The sequence below is a fragment of the Pagrus pagrus genome (assembly GCF_965226575.1).
Source record: "Pagrus pagrus genome assembly, chromosome: 12".
Classification (NCBI taxonomy): Eukaryota; Metazoa; Chordata; class Actinopteri; order Spariformes; family Sparidae; genus Pagrus; species Pagrus pagrus.
In genome coordinates, this window is record NC_140196.1 from 23,383,060 (window position 1) to 23,396,109 (window position 13,050).

Here is a 13,050-nt window from a genome sequence, read left to right on the forward strand (position 1 = left end):
CGGGGAGGAATCATGGGATTGAGAGGGAAGGGAATAAATCACATGTGCATGTGTGAAGGTTTGTTTGGTTTTCATGGTTGTTTTAGCCCACCCGACGGGGTTAAAGATTAGCTTAGCATTGAGCTGTGGGCGGACTGACACTGAAGACAGTGCAGTTAAGATGTTAACGCCAGACCAGCTTCCTTTGACAGCTGTTCTAGTCTGAAAAGACTCGCTAAATAGTTATTTCTGACACTGTCATTCAAAGCAGAATGAGTAAGATTTGTCAGTTGCGGTTTGTAAACACAACATTTAAAGTTGGCCCCCTGCTCTCAGGCTCCTCGTTTTTCATAGCTTCCTCTTGGATCTCTGCTTAATCGATCTGGCACCTGGTAGGTACATTTGATAGAGTCTTGCTTTCATAACCTGCTCGCTGATATTGGCTGGGTGTTGCACACCGACTGCCCAGAGGTTGACGCCCAGACACATCCTGAACGCAGCCAAATAAGAAAATACAGGCACAGGGCTCAAGTCTCTGCAGATACAGACGCTGGTATATTTTTTCATATGAATACTCATTCTGCCTTTAAATGGATCATCGGTTCTGTAACCCTAATGCCGATTAACATGTCACAAAATGATTCATCCCTCTCCCAGTTAATGGAAGCTTTTACATTTGCTGGTAGGTCTTTACTGGTAGGTAAATTACTTTGGCAGACAGGTGGTAATGAATGTTGATTGTTTGTTTTTGATAAACATAAAACAAGCCTGTTATTGCGTATGATTAGAGATAATGTTTATGGATATAGAGAGGCAAGACAACAAAAATAACAAGACAAAACACTGCAAATTAAGGTAGTGTGTATTATACATTCAGTATCCATGGTTACTCACTATTTACTGTTGAGTACCAACAAGACAAACGTCTACAGCTGTGCTAACAGCACTTGAGCCTGTGCTTAACATCAGTAAGCTAACATGCTCACAGTAGAAATGCTAACGTGCTTATGTTTTGCAGGTATAATATTTACCATTTTTGCCACAGTCTGAGTTAAGCCTGTTAGCATGCTAACATTTGCTTGTAGCTCTACACACAGTACAGCTGGGCTAATGGGAATGTCATTAATTTCTCAGGTATTCGGCGCATGCAGACGCAGAACCGCTGGTGTTGGATTCAGAGAAGCAGACTTCAGGACGATCACTGCAAACGGCTTCTTTCGACCGTCCAGGCAAACCAGGCTGCCCGAGGGAGGAGAGGGGAGAGATCCAGGATGGGAGCCATGCAAATCCAGCTTGAACCTAAAGCTGCTCCTGGCTAATGTCTGGTTGCAGGAAAATGGAGAAAATGGGACTCAGCTGGCCAAGCAACAGGAAACAGAGACTGTTGTGTCCACATCTTTGCAGAGAGCTGTCTCCACCACAACATCCCGGATCCAGCTGTTGGGGGATCAGGAGTATCTGTAGCACATTTAACGGCAATCCATCCAATATCTGTCAAGATATTTCACTTTGAATAACAAGCCTCATGGTGAAACTAGAGGATAAGTCACTAGAAATCATAAGGGTCCATCCTCTGGGGAACATAAACGTCTGTCCTAAATTTCACGCCAATCCATCAAATAGTTGAGATATTGCTGTCTGGAGTAAAGTGGTGGACTAATGGACTGACACTGACATCCCCAGGGTCCACACTGCTAGAGTTGCTATTAAAAACTGCCACAGTGAGGTCTGTGGATTATCCAGAATATATCACACTCTGCTACTGTTTCTGGAAAGAGTGCTACGTTTTTCAAATGTCATTTGTCATGGTGGTGTGCACCATAAACTAAATTTCACATCCACTGCATTCGGGTTGTGGCAGAAATCACAGACGCGTGTCTCAAAACATTGGCAAGAAAGACTATTCGAATGGCTAGAGATGGTCAGTGAGATGAAATGTTTTTGGACTTTGGGTGAACTGACCCTTTTAATCTGAATAACTCATGGTTTGCTAAATCATAAACAGTTTAGAAAGGAAAGAACTGGCCTGACTCACAGGCCGAATTTGCACCACAGTAAACGCTCGAGCTTGTTGTGGCACGAGTTGTCTCTTTACACAGAGCCTAACAGCCTAAAAGCGTATTTTCTGGTGCTGTGTACAGTACATCCAGCCTGGTTGTGCAGCCTGGCCAACTGTCTTTGCCTGCCAAACACATGTATGGCAAAACTGACTCTCCAGGCTGCAGCAAAGTGAGCACATCCAGGCAGACGTGCTCCCTGGCCGGGGGAAGAGAGGAAGAAGAAGGATTCAAAGCCCAAATAAAGTATCACGCCGATGTGTGCGTTGAATTTAATAATGTACACACCGGCACTATCGTTTAATAATGAAGAGAGCAAATCAGGCAAGAACACACAGCTCCCTCTCTTTTATTTCCCTCTTCCTCCCTCCCTCTCTTCCTCACACAGACACACAGACACACACACACACAGACACACAGACACACACACACACACACACACACACACACACACACACACACACACACACACACACACACACACACACACAGTTTCTCCCTGGTGGATAAATCAGTCCTTTCATGCTCTGTCGTCTGCCTGGCCCTGTTCTACTGTGTTTCTATAATAGAGAAGAAGCAGTCTCTCTCTTTTACTATTCCAATGGTCACACATAGACCCCCCCACCCCACCCCCATCCTCCATTCTTCAAAGGGCTTCTGGTGGAGTCAATCTACAAGTACACTGTAGACTGAAGATAGGGGACTTACAGCATGTGTAATGACTAAGGAGGATATATCAGCCTAATGAAATGTGTATGCGTGTGCGCAGGTCTCTATGTATGTGTGTGAAGATGGCGAGGTATAATTTGCTCTTAAGTGATAAGGATGGAGGTAATAGCTTTTTGAAATAGGACCACGACGATGATGAAGACGGTCTGATTAACACGAGTATAATAATGTTATCATCGCCCGGTAATCAGGTGATGGCTCACTGTTGATAATGACGGTGTTAATGATGATGATGGTGGCCCTGCTGAAAAAGATCTGTGATGATTCAAAAGGGACAAGTGCACTGTGCAGCAACAGGCTTATAAAAAAAGTGCGATTTTCATCTGTGGAGGAATGTATGCTAAAACATCGAAAATACATTGTTTACTTCAGTGTCTGTAAAGCTACACCCGCAAGCTTGTGTGTCCTTGTGCGAGTGTGTACAAAACAGGATACCAACAATCTAAAAACATTGGCTACTGCCCTTTAACTAATATGAAACCCCACAGAGCACCTTTGAATATTGTGGTAATAGGGTGCAGCAGGGATTATGTAATTCTGCAGGCTAACCTTGAAGTTAGCATCGCACTCGACAAAAAGCCAATGAGATGTTTTATTTGGATTTTGGATTGTTGCAGAAAACAAACTCTGTGGCAAACACTAATTAATGATACTTACTTGTTTTGTTCGCAAGATAATCATGAATCAACACCACTTTCATGCTTTTTAAAGTGTAAATTAAATCATCAGAAGAAATGCTAATGTTAGACTACATCACCACCACTCATACTACACTATACCACACACACTTTACTGTAAATTGATCAATCTACAGGTACATTACCGCTTTGTAACATGGGGTAGTAACTGATGTATTTTATTTCTCAAGCTGGTGTTAACCTCATTTCAGGCATGGTGGTGCAGTGGTTAGCACCGTTGCTTCACGGCAAGTCGGTCCTGGGTTCGTTGAATGTTCTTACCGTGTTTGGATGGGTTCCCCCGCCATCACAGCATGTGCATTAGGTTCATATCTGGACAGTTCCCTTAACCAAAGCAGTGGCTAAGATCTGGAGTTGGTCCCATGGAGCTGTACGTTGGCTGCCCACTGCAACTCCAGGATGGGTTGAATGCACATTGTGTGATTTTATGTGACAAAATTAGGATTCTCTCTCTGAACCGAAAACCCATTGACTTTGAGATGAGGGAACTGGGGTAATAAAATGCTAAGTTAAGTCCAGATTTTAGGACTCATTCCAGAGGCACTCTATAGAATAATGATAACAGACTGTAAGAGGTTATTAAAAGTTCCAGAAACAAGAAGTATAATGTGTGACTTGTTCCTAATTTAGTTTTTTCAGTGAGATGTCACACGGAAGTTGCAGTTCTGCATTAATGACAGACATGGTTTGTTATAAATTCTATGGGACAGTGTTTTGCCCCACTTGTTTTAGATGTTTCCCTCCTCCAGCACACCTGATTCAAATAAATGGGTCGTTATCAGGCTTCAGCAGAGCTTGATGACGAGCTGATCATTTGAATCAGGAGTGTTGGGGCAGGAAAACATTTAAAATAAGCAGGGTAGGGGCCCCTGTGTGGGGGGCGTGAAAATATTATTTGCAAAAGGGGGGCCGTGCAGAAAAAGTTTGGGAACCACTTGACTAAAGGACAGTTTTAAAAATAGCTTTTTAATAAAACACCCTTTGTAAAAGGTTTATTATTTTAAAGTTGTTGCTTAATGAATGGTTAATAAATGATTTGCTAATGCTTTATAGCTCACTTATATGCCATTAACAAGTAGTGGGTTGCCAGAAAATATAATGATAATGGTACCTTATTTTGGTATCTTTATCAAGAACCCCTCATAAAGGGTTTATTTGTTTTAAAGTTCAATTGACCGTTAATTAATGATGGCTAAAACAAAGTCTTAATAAGTCTGAATCAATGTTAACAGAGCATTTAATTATTCTCAGCATATTAGTTTTTAGCCATTGAGGAGATAAGTAACACATGTATTTAATGACAACCCACAACTTAACAATGTGCTTCTTATCTCATTAACACTTATAACAAATCAGTAGTAGAATATAATGTATCAATGAATCATTAATTAAGGCATTAGTTACAATACATAACCAAAAGTGTCTTATTTTATCAGTCTGTTTATAATTTCATAATTTATATGATTATATGATTATATGTCAGCCCAGTATCTACAAAACCAGTTGTCCCAAAACAAGAGAATAACATTTGAATTTGATGGAAAAAGAAATTGTGAAAAAATGAATGTAAAACATCTTTAAAACTAAAAGCAGTGAATTTTCAACAATAGTTATTCTTTTTTTGTGGTAAGTCACAATGTGTCTCTAGTTTCTGTCAACACCGTCAGATATTTTTGAAAAAGCAATCAAACCAGACACCCACGTGGCCAACTTTATTTCCTTTCCACCCTCCATGTTTGCTAAATGTAACGAGCTATAACTTTGGTATTTTTTCTATAATGTTGACATTATTATTGCTTTGTCAACTGTCACAACCAAGACATGTCAACACTGTCTCTTTTGTATAGAAAGGACTATTTTAAATTATGACATAAAAGTATGCATTTTAAAAAAGAGGCCAGAGGCAGCAAGCGAACTCAAGAGTTTCTTGGAAAGAAAGTGTGTGTTTGTCAGACATCAGCACCGTCAGATTTGCAGTCTGACGGTGGTGAGACTTAGTTTGATGGTGTTGACAAAAATATCCACATCATCCCTAAATGGAGCCTTGAATATAATTTAGGATCACAATAAACAGTAATATGGCTTCTAATGTTTAATTTTAACCTCTTTATTTATAATATACATGATTTCTCCTTTATTTCCTACACAAACTTGCCTACATATCTCCAACATGAATGTCACCCCCAATGACTAACACTATAAGTGAAGTTGCACCCTTTTACAAAAACATTATAAAATTTCACCAAATGAAACATTAGATTAAATTCATAGTCACTAACTGAATGGTAATTCCATTTAAGTCTGACTTTTCATTTGTTTACTTTAGGCAGTTACGGCGAGACAGCACCTCGAAGAAAATAACACCAAAAAAGAAGAAAATAACACCAAAAAATGCCCAAAATCACAGAAGATCAGAGCTTTGAAAAATAAACTTTAGGGGATAACAAAATAGATAAACAGAATAAAAAGCACTGGCAAAAAGAGCAAACTAAAAATTTAACTGGAGCCCATCTTGTGATGGGACACAACGTATTGACTTTCCAACCCATGAGTGTCCGGCACTCCGGTCAGACCATACCCATGCTCTTTCGCAACTCTCATTTGAAAATGTAATCAAAGAAATATAATGTAAATGAAAAACAATGACTGTCCAGCAACAATTGGTTTTGGTCTGAAAGCAATCAGAGGCACTCTGATAATAGTAATGATGAAACCAACATGTCAAAGAGTCCTTAATGCCCTGATGAAGGGCACGGATGGATTCAGGGCATCATGTCGTTAATAATTACAAAAGGATAAAAATGTGCCTGAAAAATTGTTCTTTGTAGTACCAACCCAGTGAGCAAAAAGTGGTCTAGATCACGTCTTTTAGACGTCATTTATGGACATCCAAGACGTCTAAAAGACGTCCTCTGGGGAGCCAGAATGAAAGTTTTTTATATGTCTTTTCTGGACGTTGTATAGACATTTATATGTCGTTTGTCGACTAATTCTGGCTGTCCGTGGACGTCCAGATCATAGCCAGTATGAACATCTATTCTCAACTAATTCTGGATGTCAGTGGATGTCTAGATTATGGCCTGGCTGGACGTCTTTTCTCAACGTCATTTATCGACTAATTCTGGCTGTCAATGTCCACATCATGGCCTGGCCCAACGGACATGATATCAACCTGTTTTGGACGTCCACAGACGTTGCCTGCTCAGTGGGAAACTGTTGCGTAAAGTTATTAATCAATGCAACATTGTCTTGAGTGGTGACACTGTTGGAACTGTTTGTTGTAATCAGGCCTCAGTCACCACCAACAGCTCCATGTCAACACCGTCAGGTCTGAGTCACCACCATCAGATGGACGTTTTTTTTGTTTTAAATGAATTCGTTTACAATCTGTTCCTCAAATGTAGTATTCAAGTAATTCTCTATTAAAAAATTAAGAATGTTTTAATGTCTAAAATTCTTATTTGGTATGTGTAACGCTAATTATAAAGGTTGCATGACATAAGAGTTTCTCAAGGAGTACATGTGAAGTGGGATAAAAAAATGTACAAGTGAATATTTAACATTTAATAGAATAAATGTGTACATATGGTATAGACATAATACGTTATAATCTCTGAATCTGTATAAGCCTGATTAAACAGGAATAATTAGCTTTTTATGGTGTCTGACGGTGTTGACACTGAGTAATGGCAGGAAAAAAGCGTATTCACTCAAAAAAGTACAAACTCAGGAGGTTGCACTAAAATATTGCATGATTGTTGCGACCCTGCTCTATCAACATATAACTTTAGATTCCTTAATACTTCATATTTTGTCCTTACAAAATTGTAACCTGTTCTATCCAAATTCCCAAGAATCAGTGATTTACAATATTAATGAGGTAAACAAACTTTTCCCATAAGTGAATAAAGGAGCTGTCAGAGGAAAATAAGGTCCCCAGAACACTGTTTGAAGCTAGATAGGTGGCAGGGTCCGCCACATATAAACACAGTAAAACAGCATGAAACTGTGTTGTCCTTTAAGGTCAGTTTGTTTATTCAGTGGTGAAAACAAAGAGAGTTTGTTTATTTAGTTTGTTTAAGCATAAAGTAAAATCAATCAATGAAGAAAACCCTTCTCCAAAACATACATACTGCACCTTTAACCCTTAATTATAAAGGCGTCTTATTGGAGAGTTCTGCTGAACTTTTCACCGTCATAAAGACACTGCAGTCACAATGAAAGTTCCTATAGATTTATTACACACTGACGAGATACCCACACAGTACACAGGATGCCTTACCACAAGAATATTATGCTAATTAGAAGGCGTATTGATTTTTGGATGCCATGATGATGATGGTGGTGGTGATGATGGCGGTGATGATGAGGATGGTGGTGGTGGTGGTGGTGGTTGAGGGGGTGGTGGTGATTATGAGTGATGATACCAAGAATAATCACTTCCGACGGAGAGCCGGGATGGAGACATCGGGAGAGGGGGACAGAGACAAAACCGGGGAAATGAGAGGTAGTGAGAGGAGAGATTTTCAAGAGTCACGTTATTATTGAAGAGAGAGAGAGAGAGAGAGAGAGAGAGAGAGAGGCGCGATAACAGCGTTTGTCCTTCTTGGACTCAGTTGTGTGACCGGCTGACGGGCAGAACGGGCGGCGGACGGAGAAACTTGAGACAATCACACCGACATCCGACACTGAGAGGTAAATTCAGAGTCAATCTGACTGCAGCCTGATAATCCTGTCATTGTGAGCGTGTGTGATTTTGTGCGCGCGTGTCTGTGTGTGTGTGTGTGTGTGTGTGTTTGTTTCGGCGGTCAGGCTGACTGAAGATCAGACCTAGTTTCCCCCCGCTTGATATTTGGGAATCGCTTCTCTCTCTGCCTTCTCGCTCTTTGGCACCGCTGCGCTGCTCGGCATCCTCCTGACATCATTTCCAATTGAAACCACGGTACGTGACACTTCAGATACTTCAATATCAATTTGCGGCTTCCTTCTGATTGTTTAAGGGAAACAGATGCATGTGGTTTATCCTTGCGGCGGACCGGCTCCGTGCGTATTCGCGATCCCTGTCGTTACAAAAGTCTCTCCCATCACAGCCTCGCGTCAAACGACCTGCGAGTTGTACTTGTCACATATTAAGAGGTGTTATTGAGCGAACAGTCCTAATTGGGAGCTTGGTGAGGGGGATTGCGGACCTGTCCGCTGGCGCACGCTCATATGTGCTTTTATGTGCGGGAATCCCAGCGCCACAATAACTGCTGTTTACATTGATTGATTCTTTTATTGATCCCTTCATCGATTCTCTCAGATTTGTAGTCCCATGTTTTCTCCTCTGGCCACAAGGTGAGGAGAGGGGGCTGTCACTTCCAGCGCAAACTGGACCGGAGCGATATTTTTACGCGTGCGAGACGATTCCTAACAGACGGCGTGCGTGTGCGCACTCCTGTCTGGAGGACGGCGGGGGGCAGCGGCTGGCAGACTGTCACACGCCGAGCACCGACACCCCGGGGCAAATATTTTACCTGCGAGCCGGCCGTATGCGCAATTTCTCCGCGGTTCGGCGCGTCTCTAATGAGGTTGATCGGCTCCGAGTCGCTTCGAAACCCCGGCTTAATTGCGTCCATTTATTACGCGACCCTATAAGTCTGTGATAATAAGTATTTGGCCTCACATCCAGCGGTGTCGGTGTCTTTTCTTTTTCTCTCTTTTCTTTTACGCCGCGCACAAATGTAATAATGTTTGTGTTTGCGTGAACGCATCCATGGCCCTTCTGGGAAATACATTTGCTTAGATTTATGATCTGCCTCCTCAGGTTATATCGATTATTGAAGCCTGCTGTGTGTACTATATTTTTGTAAGAGCAAGAAAAGTGGGTCTGCCATGTCTATATATAATTTCTTGATGTTGTGGAGAGCACAGGCGGCTTTTGATACAGTCATCTTTGCAGCTGGGTCAATTCTCTCATGGGAAATCTGTGCTCTTATAGCCTCTTGTTGAGCGTATGTACATAAAAACAGCACACACACACACACACACACACACACACACACACACATGATAGACCCTAAGCGCCTCTAATGGCTCTGATCACTGAGACATGTTTATGTATGTGGAAAGCTCATGTATTATACATCACTGTGGCACTGTACAATCATCAGCCATCACTCTGTAGGCTGTTTGTTTATGTGTGTGTCTTGTGTGTGTGTTTGACTTGTGTATATCCTTATCTGTGTGTGTCTTCCACCAGCACTTTCTTGCCTACATGAGCATTTCACTGCGATTTTGAACGGACCAGCCAGACATAGCAAGGTTTATTTTTTTGGGAGGGGGGGAGAAAATAGGACGCGGGCGACGAGCGATTGGGTACGCACTCTCTCCTCTTCTAATGTGGTTTAAAGGGAGAGAGCGGCAATCTGTGTGTCAGCATTCGGTTAGTAATTGTTTACACCAGATAGCTCTTGCGTTTACCCAGATGGGGAGTGGAGAGAGCGATTGGGAGATTTGAAGGGAAGAGGGAGAGGGGCGGTGAGGAGACATCAAGGGAGGAGAGGAGGGGTTGTTAGATGGAGGAAGATGGAGTAGATGAAAGGTGGACAGAGGTAGGGGTGGGGCGGAACACGGGGAGAGATTAGAAGAAAGACTGGAAAATGAGAGGAGAGTAGGAGGAAGCGGCGGAGGGAGGGGCGCCGGTGGAAACAGACAGGTCGCAGTAAGTCAGTGACTTATGCCGGCGATAAAACTGCCTGAAGAATAGAAGCTGGAAAGAGAGGTGCTGTAGTTGTGACAAGCGGGGGACACACCAGATCCCATTAGCGGACATTACTGTGTATTATGGTCGACAGTAGAGGAAGGAGCCCGGGATAAATGGTGGGATACTGAGAGAGGAGGGAACGTGGTACAACAGCGGTGTACTCAGAAAATAAACACCAAGGACATTAAAAAAAAGGTGTATGTGTGCACAAGAAAGAAACTGGAGAGTTCGAGGACGCACCGGGGAACGGAATGTGAATTCAGGTCTTGAATGATGATTTTCTTTAACCATTATCCCCCAACAGTCTTACATAACCTAGTTGCCTCCCCTGCCAGGCGTGTCTTGTAAAGTTATGCCAGGTAGACAGATTACTTACTAATTATGTTCCAGAGACTCGGTCTCTCTTTAAAGCCTCAATCAAACTCATTGACGTGCCCCTCAAGATGTTAGAGACGCTTCTGAACATCCTGATCACCCTTCAGTGGTGAGAAATAATGGCCTCACATGCAACCCCCCCTGTGGGCAACACACACAGGGAACATGGTAAACGATCAGTGAGCCTCTATTTCCTTTTGATTCCCTCCTAATGAGAATGGGAGAACCCCCAAGATGTGCACCCATGGGGGCCTTTCTCTTCCGACAGAATGCGCGGCAGTCGACGGACGTGTACCATTCATTAGCTGACAATTCACTGAAATGAATCAGACAACATGGCCTCCCAGGGATCCTCGTGGAGAACAAGGAAATAAATGCTTAGTGCTCAAGATGTGAACATTCCCCAGGGCCCTCGGCGCAGAGATAATATAATGACAGAATTCCCTTTCCGATTGTTTCAAACGGGAAAGGAAACGAGGAGCTTCCATGATCTAACGTCGCCTCAGATCCTGCTTGTTACTACTCTCCTCTTGCTTTCCAGGCACGGGGAAAATGGAATGAGCTGTATCAAACCTTCGGCAGAGTACTTTTCCTCTGGTGTCAGTCTTTTGAAGGGGGGAGTGAAAAGCCTGTGACTGCGCAGTGACTTCGCGCAGCACTGAATCTCAACTATATCATCTCCAATTACCTACTCGAGGCAAGTGACTGTCGAGCAATTTCTCACCCGTACGTGATGCTCCCGTTAAACTCCATCTCGATGAGGAGGGTGATGCACTCTGCCTTACCTCGGTGCCCTTTGACGTGGATCGTGCATCAAAGGAGGTGACGACACATGATTGCTGACTTTTTAAGACGGGGAATTCGGCAAGGGTTTCACGGCAAGCATCTCCCAGGAAAAGTGTGGGATTTGGCTTGAACGTCCTTCACGCTTTTACCCATCGTCCCTCAGTGCAGCGCCGTGTTCCCGGCCTCTCCAGAGTCACCAGCGTCCCCAGACTGAGGTTAGAGCCGGGCACACTGACCCCAGCCTTGACAGTGCTGTGTCGAGACGCAGAGCCATTCTCTCCCTGGTGGTGATGTGAGGGAGGGAGGGAGGGAGGGAGCGAGAGGGAGGGAGGAGGGTGGTCATTTAGTGAAAATGGCCATGTCTAGCGGTGCAGTGTTTTTCCTCTGTGGAGGCCTGCGGGATGGTGCTGCAGAGTCTGTCACGGTCTGATTGTTCTCAGACCGGCATTACTGTTTACTCGCGTGCACGTGGTAATGTAGGCAGGTGGGGATGCACATACGCATGCGCGTTTTCTAGAAAAAGCACACACACGCTCGTCTGCGACTTAGAAAAGTCGTACATAATCATCGTCTTCAGTCTTGAAATTGTACGTGCACGCACGCAGGCACACGTTATTCAGGTTTTCCTCAATTTTCTCCCTACGAGAAGAATTTAAAGTATGGAGGCGCATTCTCTTTCTGCTGTCAGCAGGGGGTCTGTATTACTGCTGGAGTGGACTGAATTTCAGAGTGGGATGTTAGATCGGTGGAGGCAACTCCCAGCTCGGTGGTGGATGCTGTTTGGACGGGTGGGATGAAGGAGGACTCCGATCAAAAAAGTATACGCTCGCTTCACTGGAGACATTATTACACAGAAAGACGGGAGGCTGCTCCGGGCTGAATGAGTGTGTGTGTTGGAGTGTGTATGTGTTTTCCAGTGTATTTACATTTACACCCTACTGTGTAGAAATGAGAGAGGAAGAGGGCAGTGGAGTCAGACATTGACAGAACGAGAAACCTTACGTGACTGTTGGTTGTATATATGTGCGTGTGAGTTGGCCGCGGACTCGCTGCCACCGGCTGAAGTACTGGAGTGGTGAGCGAAAAATGAATCTTTTTTTCTCTCGTTATTTTCCCATGAAAAGTTGAGTTTGAGCCAGGGATCGAGTCCTGGATAACAACCCACAGCATTTTCTTGTGTTTCTGTCAAATCTCATTGCTGAGATTTCAATGTTGGCACGCGTCAGGTGCACAAATATCAAGTGCATGAGGAAGAAGAACGCTATGTAAATAAGTGAAGGCCCAGAATCCATGAATTTAAATTAAATGAGCAGAAAGGAAGGAATTTAAAACCAGTACCTGGCAGTTTACTTTTTTCAGTAATGACTATTTGATTAATTTGATATTCAGTAATGTTAATTAGTTACTTTTCAGCAGTCTCACAGGGAGTTTGATGCAGAGCTGATATCACTTTCTTGACAGGCTGCTGTGGGATGTGCTAGCTTGCGCAGGGACCAGTGTCAGCAGACAATTAGCCTCAATAGAAGACATGCGCCTTCATGTAATTCAAAAGTATCTTACTGACATGTTGTGTCCTCCAAGCCACCGGCTAGCCGCTGTTAGCTTTGCCTGCATTTGGTTAGCCTTCAGTTAGCTTAGCTCCGGTGCACCACGTGGTCAGTCAGCGGGGTTTTAGCTAACG

The 13,050-nt window shown here is 43.3% G+C and overlaps 1 protein-coding gene across 2 annotated transcripts in view; it reads left to right on the forward strand.

Moving 5' to 3' along the window:
- The first annotated feature begins 7,922 nt into the window (after positions 1 to 7,922).
- Positions 7,923 to 13,050, forward strand: part of cdh24b (cadherin 24, type 2b) — a 172,938-nt gene continuing 167,810 nt past the window's right edge. The window contains exon 1 of one of the 2 annotated variants that reach the window (XM_084368131.1): positions 7,923 to 8,158. The gene's annotated coding sequence lies outside the window, so the exon portion shown is untranslated. Of the gene's footprint in view, positions 8,159 to 8,246; positions 8,406 to 13,050 lie in introns of those variants that run through there. The other variant, XM_084368132.1, reaches the window with a different exon arrangement.